Here is a 21,508-nt window from a genome sequence, read left to right on the forward strand (position 1 = left end):
CAAGGTTTGAATGGGGGCCGGATGCTGAGGCCGCCTTCCAGAAATTGAAAGTTCACTTGCATTCCTTGCCGAGGCTGGTCAGCCCTTTGCCCAAAGAAGTACTCTACATGTACCTGGCCGTCTCTGATCATGCGTTAAGCGATGTTCTCCTTGCTGAAAGAGACGGCTGTCAGCTCCCGGTCTACTTTGTCAGTCACATACTGAAAAATGCCGAGTTGAGGTATCCCCTAGTGGAGAAATTTGGTCTTGCAGTCTTCATTGCTGTTAAAAAATTGAAGCCCTACTTTTTGGCACATGCAGTCGTCGTGTATACAGACCAACCTATCAAGCGGCCACTTACCATCATGTAGTCGTCAGGCCGAATGATCAAATGGGCCATAGAAATACAGAGCCTCAAAGTTACTTTCGAGCCTAGAAAAGCAGTGAAGGGGCAAGCCTTTGCTGACTTTATTGTAGAGATGACTCGTCCTCCTGACTCTCAAGTTCCAGACCAAGTATGGAAGGTATATGTGGACGGAAGCTCTACTTCAAATGGTTGTGGAGCAGGCGTCATATGTCAGTCGCCAGAGGGCGACAGGTACGAGTATGCTCTACGCTTCAGTTTTCAGGCTTCAAACAATGAGGCAGAATATGAAGCTTTACTAGCCGGGATCCGCATGTGCAAGGCGGCAGGGGCAAGAAAAATAGACGCCTGTTCCGATTCACAATTGATAGTGAGTCAGTACAATGGCGAATACGAAGCAACCCATCCGGCCATGATCAAGTATTTACAGGCGGTCCGACAAGCAGTCGGCTCCCTTGAGGATTTCCATCTGATCCAAGTGCCGAGATTAGAAAACAACCAGGCGGATGCACTGTCAAAATCAGCATCCGCCTCCTCTAATACTCCTCGAACTGTTTTTTGGGAAGTAATGGAGAAGAGAAGCATCGAGGAAAACCCTATTGGAATCCTAGATAGAAGCTCAACCTGGATGGATTCAATCAGGGCATATCTGACAAACGGCACACTGCCGGATGATCCTCAACAGGCGGCAGCACTGAAAAAACGAGCCACCTGTTTTGAAATGATAAAGGGAGAACTTCACAAAAGGGGCTACCTTCAACCCTTCTTAAAGTGTGTTACTCTAGAAAAGGGACGAGAGATACTAGACGATCTTCACTCTGGTTACTCTGCTTCTCATATAGGCGGTAGGACGCTTGCTCAAAGGGCAAGGCGGCAGGGCTACTTTTAACCTACTTTGGAAGCAGATGCAATGGAGATGGTGAAAAAATGTGACAAGTGCCAAAGGTTTGGCAAACTAATTAACCGTCCGGCTACTGACCTCACTACCATTCATAGCCCACTACCGTTTGCTAAGTGGGGCATGGACATTCTGGGTCCATATACGCCTGCTACAGGCGGAAGGAGGTACATACTTGTTGCCGTTGACTACTTCACTAAATGGGTAGAGGCGGAGGCTGTAAAGGGAATCAAGACGAAAGATGTAATTTCATTCATTTGGAAAAATGTCATCACTCGGTTCGGGGTTCCCATGTCTATGGTTTTTGATAATGGTCCCCAATTTGAGACGCCTGTTCTCAAAAGCTGGTTGGGTGACCAAGGAATTGCAAACTACTTTGCATCTGTCGGCCGTCCACAAGCAAACGGCCAGGTAGAAGCCTTTAATAAAATCATCTCGGACGGTCTCAAGAAAAAGATTGAACGAGCAGGCGGCCTATGGGCGGATGAACTACCACATGTTCTCTGGGCCATTAGGACGACTGAAAAAGGGGCGACTGGAGAAACTCCATTCCTCCTAACTTACGGTGCGGAAGCTGTTCTTTCAATAGAACACTACGAGCCGACTCTTCGAGTAATGCTATATGACGAAGAGGCAAACTGGGAAGCCATGCGCCTGGCATTAGACTCACTTCCTGAAAAAAGGGGCAATGCTGTCTTGCGCCATGAAATCTATCGCCTGAGAATGACTAGATCATACAACAAAAAAGTACACAGGCAACCACTCAAAGTAGGGGACTTTGTACTTAGAAAAATGGAAGCAGTTGGTAGGGCTAAAGAGTCTGGCAAACTAACTCCCAACTGGGAAGGACCCTACCGAATCTGTGAGGAAGTCAGGGACGGTACCTACCGTCTGGAAACACCAGACGGACAACCGTTGCCTCGAACTTGGAATGTAGATAATCTAAAGAAATATTTCTTTTGAATGATGTAAATAGTCAAGAGCTACTTAATAAAAGTTTGCACTTACTATTCAATTTTGTACTAAGAGGGGCACGCCTACTAACAAATAGTCGGCTACTCTCCATGTTTAATTTTTATTCTTACTTAAGAGGGGCATGCCGTCTGTACCTTGACAGTCGGCTACTCTCCATTGAGTATTTTACTCTCTTCAGAGGGGCATGCCGTCTGTACCTTTACAGTCGGCTACTCTCCATTGAGTATTTTACTCACAATAGGGGCATGTCGTCTGGACATATAGTCGGCTACTCTCCATAAGAAGATGGTCGACTGGTTCCAAACACATAGCCACCCCCTAATACTTAGCTAAAAAGATTAGGGCCTGGTCGACCCTGTTCCTAACAGGCGGCTACCCTCCTCTTACTTAGCACCTACGTTCACCAAGAACTAACCAAGGCCACAGGCCGAATGATCAGACCAGGCGCCAAGCCAACTGATCAAATCTACAAAACTAATACGACCTGTCCCAACATCATAGAAGGCGTCCGGCGGCATCCCTCCGGATGAAATTCGTCGCAGAGAGCAGCTCCCTTTTGGGTGGAACATTGCTCTATAAACTAATTACACGGCACCTATACGACTGTCCCTAAGGGCAACCACGTAGCCGTTTTTGAGACAAGGATAACTCTATCACTAACCAAACCAGTTGTAGCAGTTGACATCTGAGTCAGATGACCGCCTGTATTACTTGGGACAAATGCAGGGGGTACCTCTTGAGATAATAGCCAACAAACATTGGCGAATCAAGGGGTCTAGCCGGCATCCGCCGCCTGGTACCTCTACTTCTCAAGCAAGAGTGACGGCGACTGAGTAACTCCAACGTTAACTCATAGTCACTCCCTCAAATTTGGTATGGAACCTAAAAAGTTTGAGTAGACCGCCTGTTTTTTGGCAAACAGGGGCACTAAAATCCCTATTCCTACTAGGTAACCTATTGAGTTAATAGCCAACAAACATTGGCGAATCAAGGGGATCAGCCGGCCTCCGCCGCCTGGTACCTCTACTACTCAATCTAGAGTGTGACGGAGACTAAGTAACTCCTATGTTAACTTATAGTCACTCCCTCAAACTTAGTATGGAGCCTAAAAGGTATAAGTCGTCCGCCTGTTTTTAGCAAACAGGGGCTCTCAACCACTACTCCTGCTAGGTTAACAAATTATGAGTTAAAAACCAACAAACATTGGCGAATAAAGGGAAACAACCGGTACCCGCCGCTTATTCTCTCTACTACTCAGTTCCTTGGCGACTACGTAATCTCATGTTTACTTGGTTAGACCACTTTCCTACTTGGTTAAATTTACAAATGACAGGACCGCCTGCCTAAAAAGGATCCAGTCTTTAAAATAGTTCGAATACCGATTGGATAAATGGCCGACTGATCGTCTATCCTGGAAACAGACAACCAGTCGTCCAGGGGCATAGGCGGCGTGACTAACTATCTGTAACTGTCTGCAACTATCGGCCATGCAAAACAGCCGGTCTAGTGAACAATTGGATATTAGAATATGGAATACTTAGACAAATTTGAGGCAAAACAAAAATTCATTAAAAAGAAGTCGGTCATCAAAGACCGGCAAAATATTCAAAGTCCCGGCCCCCTGGCCGGGTAAATACAAAACAAACGGCACGCTGGCCGTGGAAAGAATACATAAAGCTTAAGAAGGGGGCATATCTTCAATATTAGCAGCTGCCGCCTGGTCAGCACTCTTCTTGCTGGACTCGGCTTCAGCTGCATCCTTTTTTGATGCCTTACCCCCAAGCGGCACAAGCGCCACTACCGGCTCCTCCTCCTCCAACGCTTCTTCTAACGCCTCTTCCTCAGCAGCCGCCAGGATCTCTTGATTATATGTATCAGAACACTGGTGGTACGTTTTTTCCCAAGAGGCAAAGTCGGCATTGGGGAAGAGGCGGCCCCAAGTCATGCGCTGGATTTGAGCGGAGTCTTCCATCATCTCCCGGACCAGCTCTTTCTTCTCTTGCTCGACCTTTTCCGAGAGCTCCTGAGTAAGACTCTTCTCCTGGGTCACCAGGCGTTCCTTTACGTTGGCCAAGGATTTCTCCAAGGCTTCGTAAGAGTACATTTTTAGGCGAAGAGGTTTCAGCTCGGCCTTGAGATTGGTGATGGTCGCCTCCAGCTCGCCATTCCTCTTCTGGGCCGCCTCTAACTGAGCCCGAACAGCGGCGGTAGCCTGCGCCTGATAATAAAGAATATCAATGGTTAGAACTTAATTTTGGGCAATTTGAAACATTGCCTTATCACAGTCAGAGGCGGCCATAGCTTTTGCAGCGTTTACCTCTTTGTTCTTCCGGTTAAGCGGCTTGCGAAGGTCGTTCACTCGGAGCAGGGCCTAAGTACAAAGGAACAGGCGTCAGTTTCCAAACAAAAAGAAAATAGGCGTCCTGGAATTCAAATACTCAAAAATATGCTAAGTATACCTCAGCAAGGACCCCTGCAATCCCGTCTAGGTCAAGGGTGCCGACACCCCTGACCGCCTCCCTTTCAGCTGGAGGAACTGCCCTGATCATAGACTTGGCCATCTCTACCAAGTCAGGCTCCTGAGGGCCGGCTGCATCAAGTATAAACAAACGGATTAGACCTAGTAAAAAAGGGAGCAAGTCTAAAATTTACAAGGACAACTTCATACTTCTAGGCGGCCCAGTTGGAGTTTTAGAAGAAGTGGCCGGCTGTTTCTCAGTCGCCACATGTTTCCTGGCAGAACCAGGAGAGCTCCCAACAGTCGTCTTCCGGGCCTTGGGGTCCGGCTGTTGGGAAGATGAAGCTCTTGGAGCACCCGTCTACAAAAGAAGAAAAAAGTCAGTATATGCATAAACACAACTCCAAAAAGAGGGTGAAAGGTTCGGAGCTCACCACGGGTTCCCCCTTCTTGGGGGAGTCGGTTGAAGCTTGTTGCATTATGGAGGCCCGCAACATGGCCGCCGCAGTCTTGGAGGTGGTGATTTTGCTCATGGCGTCAGCTGCAAAAACAAACAGCAAAGTTAATAAAAGTCATAACAAGAAATGTATGGAACAATAGAGTATTCGACAGGCCGACTACCTCTTGAGCACCGACTGCTGAGGCCACAGGCAGCCAAAAAGTACTCGTCATAGAGCCATTTGAAGCTCGGGACGCAGTGCAGGGGTACTTGCTCTCGTACCCCTGAAGTAGAGTCGACCCTCAACTCTACTTTAAAGAGTCCTTTATCAAGGATCTCTTTCTTAGCCTTGGGGGGAACAGGCGGCATGCTACGGCCGCCTGCAAGAAGGGGCGGATTCCTGTTCCACCCATTGAAGTGCTTGTTCAGCTCAATGTCTGAACTCTTAATGATGAGGAAGGTGCTCCGCCAGTCCTTCCACTTGTTTGCTTTACCTCTCGTCATGAGGTAGCCCCTGTGGCTTGTTAATTGATACCAGCCGGTACCGCCTGTCTTAGGGGTCCGGCTGAGATAGTTCATATGGGCGAAAGCCTCGAAGCTCGGCTCCACCCCGTGCAGTTCGCACCCGGCCACATAGCCGAGTACGTTGACCCAGGAGTTTGAGGCTAACTGCCATAACCCCAACTCATACCCATCCAAAATCCGCTGAACAGCCGGATGTAATGGGAAGCGCAGCCCTGCCTTGATGGCCGCCTCGTAGCAGCCAAAGCAGGCGCTATCATAACTAGAACCAGCCGGCCAGACGACTGTGTCTTCTGGATCCGGCACAAACACTAGAAAGTCGGGGCCCATGGTGTGGTTTGCAATAAAGCTCTCCACTTTCTCTTGCATGGCTGTTATCCGGCCCCGAGGTACCGTGCAGTAGTAGGGGTATTTTGCTCTCGGTAAGAGGCGGATGGCTCCGCCCAATTGTCCCCCTTCTCAAATGCGTGAGAAAGTCTCGCCTCTTGCAGGCGGCTGTTTTTCTCTTCTGTGTCCAAAGAAGCATGACCAGAAGAGCTTGACTCGGAATCGTCCTCTGACGAGTCCGAAGAGGACGACTCCTCCCCTCTCCCGGAGGGGCCCGCCTCCTTTCTTTGAACAGGAGCAGAATTGTGAACTGTTAAATGGGAAGGGGTCACTATGACTCCACCCACAGAATTTCCGGCTTTCAGGCCGCCTTGTTTCACTTCCACATCTGGCGCCTGGTAAGATGTTTCACTAAGCGGCACCCTGTGGGAGGAGCCGTCTGAATTTGAGATCCTAGCTGTCTTTTTCGTTCTGGCCATCCTGCTCTGCATAGACACAGATACAGTCGGAATTTGTATAAAGGGCAAAGATGGGTCCGGAAAAGGGCAGGCGGCACTCCTAATCCTAGATTCAGCCGTCGCCGGTGACCGGCTGATCACTAACCTAGGTCGTGTCGTGTGCTTCCGTGTTGCCATTTCAAAAAATAAAAAGAAAATTAAGAGTAAGAGAACCGACAGTTACCTGAACGAGTGACGATTGATGAAGTGCTAAAAATCATGTGCAGTCGGCTTGTCAGAACAGGCGGCAGGCAGAAAAGGTCCAAAATGTCAGAGCAATTCAGGGGTCCGAATGTTCTCAAAAAGTTCTCAAGTGTGAAAATGACTCAAGACAACTCTCCCTTATATAGGCGAAGTGAGAAGGCGAAGGGTCACTTTCACAATTCAAAATTTGGGCGGGCAAATCTCTCGTCCTTTCGCCGACTGAAACCTGTAGAAGGTCGTCGCCGGTTACAGTGCGACACCTGTCACAGGTAACATGTGACCAGTCACGTGCCACCTGTGAGGGGGAAATGATTAGGGGATTTTGCTCCTACCAATCGGAATGCGCCACGTGGGCCAATCAGGTCCTGCCAAGAGTCCCCCAGTTGGACCTCTCAGGGCTTGCCACGTGGCACACTCTTATTCGTCCACCTTGGACCTATTATGTCATGACATGTGGCATACTCCATGCCTAATGGAGAAACCGGCCACCCAGGCCCAACTTCCGAGGGAAGCCCAATCAGCCCTAGGTTAACCTAAACCTAGGATGGGCACGTTTCCCAAGGTTATAAATACCTCCCTTAATCCTCATTAAGGGGGAGAACGAAAAAACACATTAATTACACACAGTAATAACCGGCTGATCTCGCTAACAAAGCAGATTACCTACATTAAACACTCTCACCTAGAGAGACCCCATCACTTTAATTTCCGCATTAATTACTCCTTAATCAAGTACTAACTTGACCGTTGGAGGCGGAGCTCCTAGGAGTCTCCGTTATTTTGCAGGTACAGGCGTCCGGTTCCAGTCTCGGAATTGTAACTCTCCCGGAGGACATCAGAAAACCCCGAAACACCTAGCACGCCCGTAGATGAAATCTTGGAGGAATCCGGGAGTTTTGACGGGGAGGAGACCGTCCAGCAATCTGACTCCACTGAGTCAACAATGGAGTCGGATGCCTCTTAAGAGGACGAGGAGGCATATAATTGGCCCTCAATAAAAAATCCAACAGAGGCGCATATAAGCGCCCAAGATGTAGTAACTTTAAACACCACACTTCCGGCATTTTTGGAAAGCGCCCGGTTCGGGAAGGATGGGAGATTGTTGTGCCGCCTGTAGAGGCAGGCGTTGTCTGGGATGATGACTTAGATCATGCCGATGATTACTTTGGCTGCTATGAGGCGGCATTCAAAGCCGGTCTCCGGTTCCCCCTTCACAACACAATAAAGGCGATTCTAAGGGGTTACGACCTTGGCGTCTAGCAGCTAATACCAAACTCATGGGTGAACATTATTGGATACATCGCCGCCTGCGAGATGCAAGACATAACGCCTAGCTGGGAGGCGTTTGCACATATGCATTACCTTAGTCGTGCCCTAGGCGGCTGGAATGCGTGGTATACGCTGACCACACATCCGGAATATATGATGACGCTTGAAAAGTCGTCTAAGTGGAGCAGTTGGAAGAGCAAATTTGACATGGTCTCTTCGCCTTCTCCGTCTATTAACCACCGGCTGCGTCGTTACAACGAACACCCGACTCTTTTGGGAAAAAAGTGTGCCCTTCCTAAAATACCGGAGAGGTCCTGGGTCCAAATTATGGAGACGGGTCTTTTCAAGAAGACCACCTTGCCTCTGGATGATGGGACAGATGTCATTACCCCCAAATACTGGGTCCCTTACCCAGACTTGCTTAAGGACGAGGCGTTCCTTTCCACCTGTGGCCTTAGCACCTTATGGAGCAAACGTATGTTGAATGTTAACTAGCACTTTTTGCCGTCTATATGAAGCTTGAATAGTTTCTGATTTCTATTCTTCTTTATAGAGAAAGGGTTGGAAATGGTTCCTCTAGAAAAAACTCCGGCTAAATTAGCCACTGAAATCCAGAAAGAGGAGTTGGAGAAGAAAAGGGCCCAGCTAGTGGCAAAAGATGATAGGGTAAGCACCGGCTGATATCTCTACCGTTTGTATTATTTGTAGCTCATTTTGATACTAGCCGATTGTGCTGTTTTCTTTTGCAGACAGGGAGCAAGAACGTTTCTCGTTCCATCATGCAAATGCTGAAAAGGCCGGGAGAGGAGCTCTCCCATCTTGCTTCCAAAAGCCGGAGGGTTCTGGCTGCCCCTACCTTTGCCGGAATACCGCCGGCTCCTGAGAGGCCTACCTCAGCAGGCAAAAGCCTGAGAGATCTGGGCTTGAGCTCAGGGCCGGCTGAGGCAAAGACTGGGGAGCTCGAGGTTCCCTCAAGCCGGGTGCTTGCTGTAGCATCCGACTCTAATGCGGCTGGGGGTGGTGTGACCCCTCAGCCTGAAAATCAAGGTACGACTCTCACCTTTGATCCCCGTTGGCCGCTTGGGCCTGTTCGAATCAAGTCCCAAGCTACCTAGGTAGGGGATTCTTCAGGCAGCCGGTAGAATATAGGCGCTTCATATGCTCAATACTTAAAAGATAAATCTATTGATGCAGATGCCTCTTCCCGTTGGCCGAATTTCAAAAGCTACGCCAAGAGAATGCTGAGGAACCTTACCCGGTCCGAAAAGGAGGTTGTACCGGGTATAAACCAGGTCAACATAACTACCCTTCTTTCTAAGGTAATTTCACCGCTTGGGGCATTGAGAGCTAATCTGGCTTGCCACTGGCTGACCAAATGTATTTCATCTCTTTGCCGGTTGTATGTTATTCAAATGACTTAACCCCTTTCCGGCTGTTTTGCAAACAATGCTCAAAATAGGAGGCCTCAAGGTTCCCTTGAGGAAAAAGCAGGAGGAGGTGAGAGATGCCCAGAGAAGGGCAGTCGAACTCATTGATGTTACGCAATATAACTCCCTAATGTATGAAATCGAAAATAAAAGCCGGGAGATGAAATAGGAGCAGCTGATCAAGGGGCTCACGGCTACTGCTGCTGCAGCCAACAAAAAAGCAGTCGACTTTGATCTCCAAGTGAAAAAACTCTAGGCTGACGTCAAAGCCTTGGGGGATGTTGATAAGCAGAACACCGAGCTGCGGGCTGAGGTCAACCGGCTGAAAAATGAGTTGGCCCCAACCTAGGCGGAGCACAAGGACTAACTGGCGGCTGAACAAAACCAGCTGGTCACCGAGAACGACCGCGAATGCGAGAGCGCATAAAGATGGCCTGGTCTATGATCCATCCTGATACCGACTATGCCTTTTTTGACTTGAGGTACAAATACGCCACTGAAGTATTTGACGCCCAAGTTCTCGGGACCGAGAAGCCGGCGCCCTTTGAAGAGTGGGCCGACATCCTAAAGGAGGAGGAGCAAGCAGACGAGCAGATGCCGCGTGGGACTGATGAAGCCCAAGTCTAGCAAACTCAGGAGGCTCCTCCTTTAGGCCAAGGGCAGTCGTCGCAGCAATAACAACAGCAGCAGCTTAGCCTTATGTTATTTTATGCTTCCTGTCTTCATTCGGCCTGCGTGCCGTGTATTTTACTTGTATCTCTTTCCTTGGACATGGGTCCGGCTGACAATCATTAATTTCTTAATATATTTTCCGACTGAGTCAGTTTTGTCTTGATATTATTTGCTTCAATTTTTACGATTTTTGCCTCGTACCAATCTTTTTTTGTGATTAAAATTGATACATGCAATACGCCGGATGTATTGACTCTGCCTGCTCCTGGACGGTTTTTTTCTTATAATTACAGTTCTAAACAGGCAACCTTCCATATAAACATCCGGACAAATAGATAGACTGTCCTTTGACCGTTTAGAAATCACTCCAAGTTGGATTAGCTGGCGATACCGGCTAAGGCCAACCTACATTATTCTTTTAACCGGTTGCGGAATACCCTTTGGTTATCCGGCAGTGCCGTTGGTATGCAAGCAGCCTGTGGCCGAACGTATGCATCATAACCCAGTTGCGGTTTAAATGCTAAGGTTTTGACCTTGCTTGCTGTGTTTGTACCCGGTTGTAGTGTTGTTTGGAAAACGTCGGCTATCATTCGAACGGCCATATCTTTAACCTAGACAGTCGGTTAAAGACGTTTGAGTTATGACCTGTAGAACAATGTACCACCCAGAAGGGAGATGTTCTCTTCGACGAATTCACCCAAATGGGCGTCGCCAGATGCCGGCTGATGTTGGAGTAGGCGGTTTAAAATATGCTCGGCCATTAGCCTTATGAATAGCAAAGTTCGGTACTTAGCCTTCTACTCAGTTTAGAGCAGACGGCTGCCCAGTTGTGCTTTGCACAGATGGGACTTGGTAGTTGCCTGGTTGTGCATTGCACAGATGGGACATCATACAAAAGATAATAGAAATAAAGTGCTCATTCATTAATATACTCTATTTACAAAAATTTACAAGTCCTTAGAAGTAGTACTTTTTCAAGTTATCTACATTCCAGGTTCTGGCTAGCTGCCTGTCGTCTGGTGTTTCCAGGCGGTAGGTGCCGCCTCTAACTTCTTCAAAAATCCGGTAGGGACCCTCCCAATTAGAGGTTAGCTTCCTTTGCTCATTTTCCCTACCGGTTGCCTCCATTTTTCGTAGCACAAAGTCCCCCACTTTGAGGGGTCGTTTCTGTACTCTTTTTTTTTGTAGGCTCTCGTCATTCTCAGACGATAAATCTCATGACGCAAGGCGGCATTGCCCCTGCGCTCTGAGAGCGAATCCAATGCTAGACGCATGGCCTCCCAATTTTCCTCTCATCATAGAGCATGATTCGAAGTGTTGGCTCATAAAGTTCAATTGGCAGGACGGCTTCAGTGTCGTATGTCATGAGAAACGAGGTTTCACCGATTGCCCCTTTTTCAGTAATTCTGATGGCCCATAGGACATGAGGCAACTCATCCGCCCATAGACCACCAGCCCTTTCAATTTTCTTCTTAATGCCGTCTGAGATGAGCTTGTTGAAGGCTTCAACTTGGCCGTTTGCTTGGGGGCGGCCAACTGATGCAAAAAAATGTGAAATCCCTTGATCTCCCAACCAGCTCTTGAGGGTAGGCGTTTCAAACCGAGGGCCATTTTCAAAGACCATAGACATAGGAACCCCAAACCGGGTGATGATGTTTCTCCGGATGAAAGAGATGACATCCTTTGTCTTAATGCCCTTGACCGCCTCTGCCTCTACCCATTTGGTGAAGTAATCTACAGCCACTAGGATGTACCTCCGCCCGCCTGTAGCAGGCGTATATGGACCTAAGATGTCCATGCCCCATTTTGCAAATGGAACCGGGCTGTAGATAGCCGTCAAGTTAGTGGTTGAACGGTGTATGAGCCGGCCAAATCTTTGGCACTTGTCACACTTCTTCACCATTTCCATGGCGTGCGCCTCAACAGTGGGCCAAAAGTAACCTTGTCGTCTGGCTCTTTTTGCTAGAGTTCCGCCACCTATATGTGATGCGCAAAAGCCCGAGTGCAGATCCTCTAGAACCTCTTTTCCCCTTTCAAGGGTAACACACTTCAGCAACAGTTGGAGGTAACCCTCTCTAAAGAGCTCACCCTTGTAGATTTCAAAACTTGAGGCTTGCTTTTTCAACGCAACCGCTTCTAAAGTGGCATCCGGCAAAGTGTCGTCTACCAAATAATCCCGGATGGCATCCATCCAGGTAGAGCTTCGGTTAAGAACTCCAATGGGATCATGTTCAATACTTCTTTTTTCCATGACATCCCAAAAGACTAACCTAGGCGCATCACATGTGGTGGAGGATGCCAATTTTGATAGTGCATCCGCCTGATTATTTTCAGACCTGGGCACCTGACTTAAATGAAATTCATCAAGTGTCCCAGCCTTATCTTTGACTGCCAGCAGATACTTGATCATAGCCGGATGGGTGGCTTTGTAGTCACCATGGTAATGACTAACGATCAACTGAGAATCTGAGAAGCCGTCTGTAGGGTTTCTTAATGACCCTCACTACGCCAAAGGAAACCCTCCAAAACCCGCCCCTAATAATTAATGCAAGTAATACAAGAAAAACAAAATTAAAACATAATTAAGAGTAAGGATAAGAAATATACCCTCGACGCGTGCTTCGCTCTTACGACGAGCTCTCCAACGGGATCGTACCCTCGAACCCGACCCGATCGTCAGAAGCCTTGGTATTTATAGGGAAATGAACCCTTGAATTTCATTCCCCAACCAATGTGGGAGAATGAGTAATATTGATAATTAATTTAATTCTAAATTAAATAAATAATCAAATCAATCACAATGCAACAAGTGTCAAGGGGAGATAGAGAGTTAAGTGAGGACCAAGAGTAGGTGGGGGGGACCATTGCCTTGCTCCCCAAGGGTTGGTCCCAACCCCTCACAAAACCGCCTCTCAGCATTTGGTGAGCTGGTTGCTTGCTTTGCTGGCCAGCTAGCACAAGCACCTGCATAAGCATATGCATGCTTGACTGCTAGGCTGCTGAGCGTGGGCTAGCATTGTGCTGGCGCTTAGGCAACGCACATGCGCATTGCGGAGCATAGCATGCTGCTTGGTGCTACCATGCGAAGGCAAGCACACAAGCTAGCACCTATGCCGCGATGCAAGGCATGCACGCATCCCAGCACACAGTGCTAGCGATTGTGCTGCAATGCTAGGCACGCACGCATGCTAGCGTCTAGTGCTAACGATGGTGCGCCTAGCACACCTAGTGTGTCTAGGCTTGCGCCTAGCCATGCTAGGTGCATGATAGCTCGAGCTAGCCTAGCATCCACATGGCTAGACCAATGTGGTGCTACGGCTATGCTCGTACTTGTTGCTTGTGATTTTGCGACGCTCGGCCTCGACGCCCTAGGCTCGATATCCGACGTTTGTGTTTGTAAAACTCCGACGACTCATTAAATCCTTCGGATTAATTCGTCGTCTCGGATTTGTGTTCGATTGGGTTCGACCTGAAGGGTTTAGTTAAGATTAAGCTGTAATATTAATTATACCTTAATATTACTGATCGGAAGCGGCCTCCACCTAGGCATTTCGATCACTTGACCTTACTGAAGAATACCTCTGTAATAATTCTGAACCCTCTATCAGAGTAATACACTTGTTGGAAGGACACGATTCCTTTAAATCTCCCACTTGTCCTTCCGGACAAGTGTGCATACAGTGTATAGCCCATTTCCTATGTCGCTTAATGTCTCGTCATGAACTATAAGGTAAGATTCATCGTCATCCTTATTACGTTCTGAAGTGTTTCTCGATCTCCCAGTTCGACTATCAATAAGCAGATGATTTCTAAAATCCATCTAAGCACGGCCATGCATTTTCACAGTATCGCTCTTCGAGGGGCCTTGTAAAAAAAAAAGAAATGTTCTCTATTGCTAATACGGGGACATTCCCAGTCTTGCATTTTAAGTTTCTCTTACTAAGAGGACCTAATTTCCTGAGTGTTCGCGTTATGATCCCCAGTTACGGAAGACGTTAGGCAACATCAAAGAAACTAGTTCTCAAATAAGTAAACTTCACAATACTCATGGTCGAGAAAACGAGTTCCGATAGCTATAATGAGAAATGTACTCATCACAATTTTGAATCTCTTAAAGTACTCTCATAGGTCTATCCAGTGCAGTTCTAAACTGGCACCTATGCAAATGATTTATGACCATTACGTCCTTGCAGCACAAGAAACGGTGCTGTAAATCATACTACACACTAATCTTTGGTGGTCATCAATCGTCCATCAGTTAGATGACCTCGATTAGGGACAATTTTCAATTTAAATATTCAATGTTCACTTAACATGTGTTTCTTTATCCAAGACATGGTCTTGATACCCTATTTTGAATACTTCCATAAATCGAATGGACTCATTATTTAATTCTAAACCACAATTAAATAGCAATGCAGTGAAAAAAAAAAAATTTGCGTAAAAATTAATTACTCCATTAATGAATGGTTTCAATACAGTGTCTTACATTAAAACAACCACTTTTAATTAAAACACATGTACATGGAAGTTTAAAGCCAGTCTCCGATGTGCTTGATACTCATTGCATCAATGTACTTCTTGTGTTTCACTAGAGATAGAGGTTTAGTCAAAGGATCAGCCACATTATCATCCGTGCCAATCTTGCAAATTCTTATTTCACCTTCGGATTTCCATTCCCTTATCATGTGAAATCGCCTTTGGACATGTTTGACTTTCTGGTGCTCTCTTGGCTTTCTAGCCTGAGCGATAGCTCCATTGTTGTCACAGTAGAGATCTATCACACCCTTGATGGAGGGTACAACACTAAGTTCGCTGATGAACTTGCAAATCCAAACAGCCTCCTTAGCGGCTTTTGAAGCAGCCAAGTATTCGGATTTAGTTGTAGAATCTGCAGTGGTGCTCTGCTTGGCACTCTTCTAGCTAAACGCTCCTCCATTCAGACAGAATATGTACCCTGATTGTGACTTTGAAGTTGTCTCTGTTAGTCTAGAAGCTAGTGTCGGTGTAACCTTCAACAACCAGGTTTTTGTGGCCGCGATAGACCAGGAATTTATCCTTGTTCCTTTTCAGGTACTTCAGAATATTCTTGGCCGCAGCCCAATGCGCCTCTCTTGGGTCTGATTGGTGTCGGCTCATAGCACTCAAGTATACGATACCTGGTACATATCATGGCATACATGATCGATCCAATTGGCGAAGCATATGGAATATGATCCATTCTCTCTCGCTCAATAGGTATTTGTGGACACTGTTTCTTGCTGAGAGTTACGCCATAGGACATGGGTAGATGCCCTCTTTTGGCATTCTCTATGTGGAATCGTGCCAGTACCTTATCAATGTAAGTACTCTGGCTCAATCCAATCATCCTTTAAGATCTATCGCAGTAAATCTTGATGCCGAATATGTACTCTGCCTCTCCTTATTCCTTCATTGAAAAGCACTTTCCCAACCAGCCCTTTACGGACTCTTGGAATTTTGTGCTGTTTCCAATGAGCAGTATGTCATCGACATATAGGACTAGGAATGCGATGTCACTCCTGTTTCGGGGTTTTCTGATGTCCTGCGGGAGAGTTACAATTCCGAGACTGGAATCGGACGCCTGTACCTGCAAAATAACGGAGACTCCTGAGAGCTCCGCCTCCAACGGTCAAGTTAGTACCTGATTAAGGAGTAATTAATACAGAAATTAAAGTAATGAGATCTCTCTAGGTGAGAGTGTTTAATGTTGGTAATCTGCGTCGTTAGCGAGATTAGCCGGTTATTAGTGTTCCGTAATGTTTCTGTTCTTCTCTTGATTTCTTGATCTGCTTGACTGCTTAATTAATGAGGATTAATTAAGTATTTATAGCCTTGAGAAGCGTGCCACTCTCTAGGTTTAGGGTAAACCTAGGGCTGACCGGGCCTCTAGACAGGATTGGGCCTTGTTGGCCGGTTTTCCCATTTGGCATGGGTGGACACGTGGCGTGTCTCAATTGGTCCGTAGAGGACGTATCTATGATTGACACGTGGCAGGCTCCTATTGGCCTTCGTGAAGGACACGTGGCGGAACCTGGTTGGTCCACTTGTCAGACGGTGATTGGTGGATAAAAATCCCCTAATCATTTGCCCCTCACAGGTGGCACGTGACTAGTCACGTGTCGCCTGTGACAGGTGTCGCATGGTGACAGGCGACGGCCTGCTACAGGTGTCACCTTGTAAACGGCCGAGAGATTTTCCCGCCCAAATTTCGAATTTGGAAGCGACCCTTCGTCTTCTCACTTTGCCTATAAAAGGAAGTGCTGACTTCGGTCATTTTCACATTTGAGAACTTTGCGAGAACATTCGGACCCCTGAACTTGCTCTGACATTTCAGACCTTTTCTGCCTACCGCCTGTTCTGACAAGCCGACTGCACCGGATTTCCAGAACTTTCAACCGTCACTCGTTCAGGTAACTCAGTTCTCTTACACTTAATTTTCTTTTTATTTTTTGAAATGGCACCACGGAAGCACACGACACGACCTAAGTTAGTGATCAGCCGGTCACCGGGGACGGCTGAATCTAGGACTAGGAGTGCCGCCTGCCCTTTTCTGGACCCATCTTTGCCCTTTATACAAAGTCCGACTGTATCTGTGTCTATGCAGAACGTGATGGCCAGAACAAAACAGACTGCTATGATATCAAACTCAGACGGCTCCTCCCAAAGGGTGCTCATTAGTGAAACATCTGACCAGGCGCCAGATGTAGAAATGAAACAAGGCGGCCGCCAAGCCGACAGTTCTGAGAGAGGGGCCAAGGTGGTCCCTTCCCATCTTACCGTTGACATGTCTAATTTTCCTCCTGCTCCTTCTAAGGGAGAAGAGGCGGGCCCCTCTGGGAGAGGGGAGGAGTCGTCCTCTTCGGACTCGTCAGAGGACGAGTCCGAGTCCAGCTCTTCTGGCCACAGTTCTCCAAGCTTAGAAGAAAGACATAGCCGCCTACAAGAGGCGAGACTTTCTCATGCAGTTGAGAAGGGGGACAATTGGGCGGAGCCGTCCGCCTCTTACAGAGAGGAAAACGCCCCCTACTACTGCATGGTACCCCGGGGCCGGATCGCAACCATGCAAGACAAAGTGGCGAGCTTTATTGCTAACCACAGAATGGGCCCGGAATTTTTACTGTTCGTGTCGGATCCAGAAGACACTGTCGTCTGGCCGGCTGGTACCAGCTATGATGACGGCTGCTTTGGCTGCTATGTGGCGGCCATCAAAGCTGGACTGCGCTTCCCATTACATCCGGCTGTTCAGCGGATTTTAGATGGGTGTGATTTGGGGTTATGGCAGTTAGCCCCCAACTCTTGGGTAAACGTACTCGGCTATGTGGCCGGGTGCGAAATGTACGGGGTGGAGCCAAGCTTTGAGGCTTTCGCCCACATGAACTATCTCAGCCAGACCCCTAAGTCGGGAGGTACCGGCTGGTATCAATTAACAAGCCATAGGGGTTACCTCATGACGAGAGGTAAAGCGAACAAATGGAAGGATTGGCGGAACACCTTCCTCATCATTGAGGGTTCAGACACGGAGCTGAACCAACGTTTTAACAAGTGGAATAGGGATCCGCCTCTTCTCGCAGGCGGCCGCAGCATGCCGCCTGTTCCCCCAAAGGCTAAAAGAGAGATCCTAGACAACGGACTCTTCAAAGTAGAGACTAGGGTGAACCCTACTTCAGGGGTACGAGAGCTAGTACCCCTAAACTGCGTCCCGAGCTTCAAGTGGCTCTATGACGAGTACTTTTTGGCCGCCTGTGGCCTCAGCAGTCGGTGCTCTAGAGGTAGCCGGCCTGACAAATACTCTGTTTTTTCACGCCTTGTTTACTTGGGATCTTTACTAACTTTGCTGTTTATTTTTTGCAGCTGACGCCATGAGTAAAATAACAGCATCCAAGACTGCGGCGGCCATGTTGCGGGCCTCTCTCATGCAACAGTCTTATGCCGACTCCCCCAACAAGGGGGCACCCTTGGTAGGCTTCGAAAACTCTTCCTCTTTTAGTTGTCTTATGCATATACTAACTCTTTTTGTTTTCAGTCTGGCACTCCAAGGGCTTCTTCCTCGCAACCGCCGGACCCCAAGGCCCGGAGGACGACTGTTGCAAGCTCTCCTGGGTCTTCCAGGAAAACAGTGGCGGCTGAGAAGCAGCCGGCCACTTCTTCTAAAACCCCGGCGGGGCCGCCTAGAAGTATGGACAATTACTTGTAAAAACTCATTTGCTTCCTTCTTGACTAGGTCTAACTTGCTTTTTTTTTTTTTTTTACGCTTGATGCAGCCGGCCCTCAGGGGCTTGACTTGGTTGAGGTAGCCAAGTCCATGATCAAAGTAGTTCCTCCATCTGAAAGGGAGGCGGTCAGGGGTGCCGGCACCCTTGACCTTGATGGGATTTCAGGGGTCCTTGCTGAGGTATACTTAGCATATTTTTGAGTATTTGAGTTCCAGGACGCCTGTTATCTTTTTTATTTGGAAACTGACGCCTGTTTTTTTTTTTTGTACTTAGGCTCTGCTCCGAGTTAACAGCCTTCGCAAGCCGATTGATCGGAAAAACAAAGAGGTAAAGGCCGCAAAAGCTATGGCCGCCTCCAACTGTGATAAGGCAATGTTTCAAATTGCCCAAAATGAAGTACTGACCATTGATCTTCTTTATTATCAGGCGCAGGCTACCGCCGCTGTTCGGGCTCAGTTAGAGGCGGCCCAGAAGAAGAATGACGAGCTGGAGGCGACCGTCACAAATCTTAAGGCCGAGCTGAAACCTCTTCGCCAAAAAATGCACTCTTACGAAGCCATGGAGAAATCTTTGGCCAACGTAAAAGAACGCCTGGTGAGCCAAGAGAAGAGTCTTACCCAAGAGCTCTCGGAAAAGGCCGAGCAAGAGAAGAAAGAGCTCGTCCGGGAGATGGTGGAAGACTCCGCTCAAATCCAGCGCATGACCTGGGGCGGCCTGTTCCCCAATGCCGACTTTGCCTCATGGGAAAGAACGTACCGCCAGTGTTCGGAAACATATAATCAACAGATCCTGGCGGCTGCTGAAGAAGAGGCGTTGGAAGAAGAGGAGGAAGAGCCGGTTGTGGCGCTTGTGCCACTTGGGGGTAAGGCATCAAAAGAGGGTGCAGCTAAAGCCGAGTCCAGCAAGAAGAGTGCTGACCAGGCGGCAGCTGCTAATACTGAACTGCCCCCTTCTTAAGCTTAAAGTATATTTTTTTCACGGCCTGCGTGCCGTTTGCTTTGTATTTACCCGGCCAGGAGGCCGGGGTTTTGAATATTTTGCTGGTCTTTAATGACCGGCTTATTTTTAATCAAATTTTTGTTTTGATTCAAATTTTTCTAAGTATTCCATTTCTAAAATCCCATTGTTCACTAGACCGACTATTGTGTATGGCCGAACGTTGCAGACAGGTACAAATAGTAAGTACGCCGCCTATGCCCCTGGACGACTGGTTGTCTGTTTCCAGGATAGACGATCAGTCGACCATTTATTCAATCGGTATTCGAACTGTTTATTCAATCGGTCTGACCAAGTAAATAGTATTACCTAGTCGCCAAGGAATTATGTAAGATAACAAGCGGCGGGTACCGGTTGTTTCCCTTTATTGCCAATGTTGGCTTTTAACTCGTAATTTGTTAACCTAGCAAGAGTAGTGGTTGAGAGCCCCTGTTTATTAAAAATAGGCGGACGACTCATACCTTTTAGGCTCCATACTAAGTTTGAGTGACTATTAAGTTAACATAGGAGTTACTTAGTCTTCGTCACAATCTAGATTGAGTAGTAGAGGTACCAGGCGGCGTAGGCCGGCTAGACCCCTTGATTCGTCAATGTTTGTTGGCTATTAACTCAATAGGTACCCCCTGCATTTATCCCAAGTAATACAGGCGGTCATCTGACTCAGATGTCAACTGCTACCACTGGTTTGGTTAGTGATAGAGTTATCCTTGTCTCAAAAACGGCTACGTGGTTGCCCTTGGGGGACAGTCGTATAGGGGCCGTGTAATTAGTTTATAGAACAATGTTCCACCCAAAAGGGAGCTGCTCTCTGCGACGAATTTCATCCGGAGGGATGCCGTCGGACGCCTGCTATGATGTTGGGACAGGTCGTATTAGTTTTGTAGATTTGATCAGGTGGCTTGGCGCCTGGTCTGATCATTCGGCCGGTGGCCTTGGTAAGTTCTTGGTGAACGTAGGTGCTAAGTAAAAGAAGGGTAGCCGCCTGTTAGGCACAGGGTCGGCCAGGCCCTAATCTTTTTAGCTAAGTATTGTGAGTAAAATACTCAATGGAGAGTAGCCGACTGTAAAGGAACAGACGGCATGCCCCTCTGAAGATAGAGTGAAAAACTCAATGGAGAGTAGCCGACTGTAAAGGTACAGACGGCATGCCCCTCTGAAGATAGAGTGAAAAAACTCAATGGAGAGTAGCCGACTGTAAAGGTACAGACGACATGCCCCTCTGAAGATAGAGTGAAAAAACTCAATGGAGAGTAGCCGACTGTAAAGGTACAGACGGCATGCCCCTCGTAATACAAAATTGAATAGTAAGTGCAAACTTTATTAAGTAGCTCTTTACTTTACATCTTTCAGAAGAAATATTTTTTAAGGTTATCTACATTCCAAGTTCGAGGCAACGGTTGTCCGTCTGGTGTTTCCAGACGGTAGGTACCGTCCCTGACTTCCTCATAGATTCGGTAGGGTCCTTCCCAGTTGGGAGTTAGTTTGCCAGACTCATTAGCCCTACCAACTGCTTCCATTTTTCTAAGTACAAAGTCCCCTACTTTGAGTGAACGCCTGTGTACTTTTTTGTTGTATGATCTAGTCATTCTCAGGCGATAGATCTCATGGCGCAAAACAGCATTGCCCCTCTTTTCAGGAAGTGAGTCTAATGCCAGGCGCATGGCTTCCCAGTTTGCCTCTTCGTCATACAACATTACTCGAAGAGTCGGCTCGTAGTGTTCTATTGGAAGAACAGCTTCCGCACCATAAGTTAGGAGGAATGGAGTTTCTCCAGTCGCCCCTTTTTCAGTCGTCCTAATGGCCCAGAGAACATGTGGTAGTTCATCCGCCCATAGGCCGCCTGCTCGTTCTATCTTTTTCTTGAGACCGTCTGAGATGATTTTATTAAAGGCTTCTACCTGGCCGTTTGCTTGTGGACGGCCGACAGATGCAAAGTAGTGTGCAATTCCTTGGTCTCCCAACTAGCTTTTGAGAACAGGCGTCTCAAATTGGGGACCATTATCAAAAACCATGGACATGGGAACCCCGAACCGAGTGATGACGTTTTTCCAAATGAATGAAATTACATCTTTCGTCTTGATTCCCTTTACAGCCTCCGCCTCTACCCATTTAGTGAAGTAGTCAACGGCAACAAGTATATACCTTCTGCCGCCTGTAGCAGGCGTATATGGACCCAGAATGTCCATGCCCCACTTAGCAAACGGTAGTGGGCTGTGAATGGTAGTGAGGTCAGTAGCCGGACGGTGA

Source organism: Chenopodium quinoa, unplaced genomic scaffold (assembly GCF_001683475.1).
Source record: "Chenopodium quinoa cultivar QQ74 unplaced genomic scaffold, ASM168347v1, whole genome shotgun sequence".
Taxonomy (NCBI): Eukaryota; Viridiplantae; Streptophyta; class Magnoliopsida; order Caryophyllales; family Amaranthaceae; genus Chenopodium; species Chenopodium quinoa.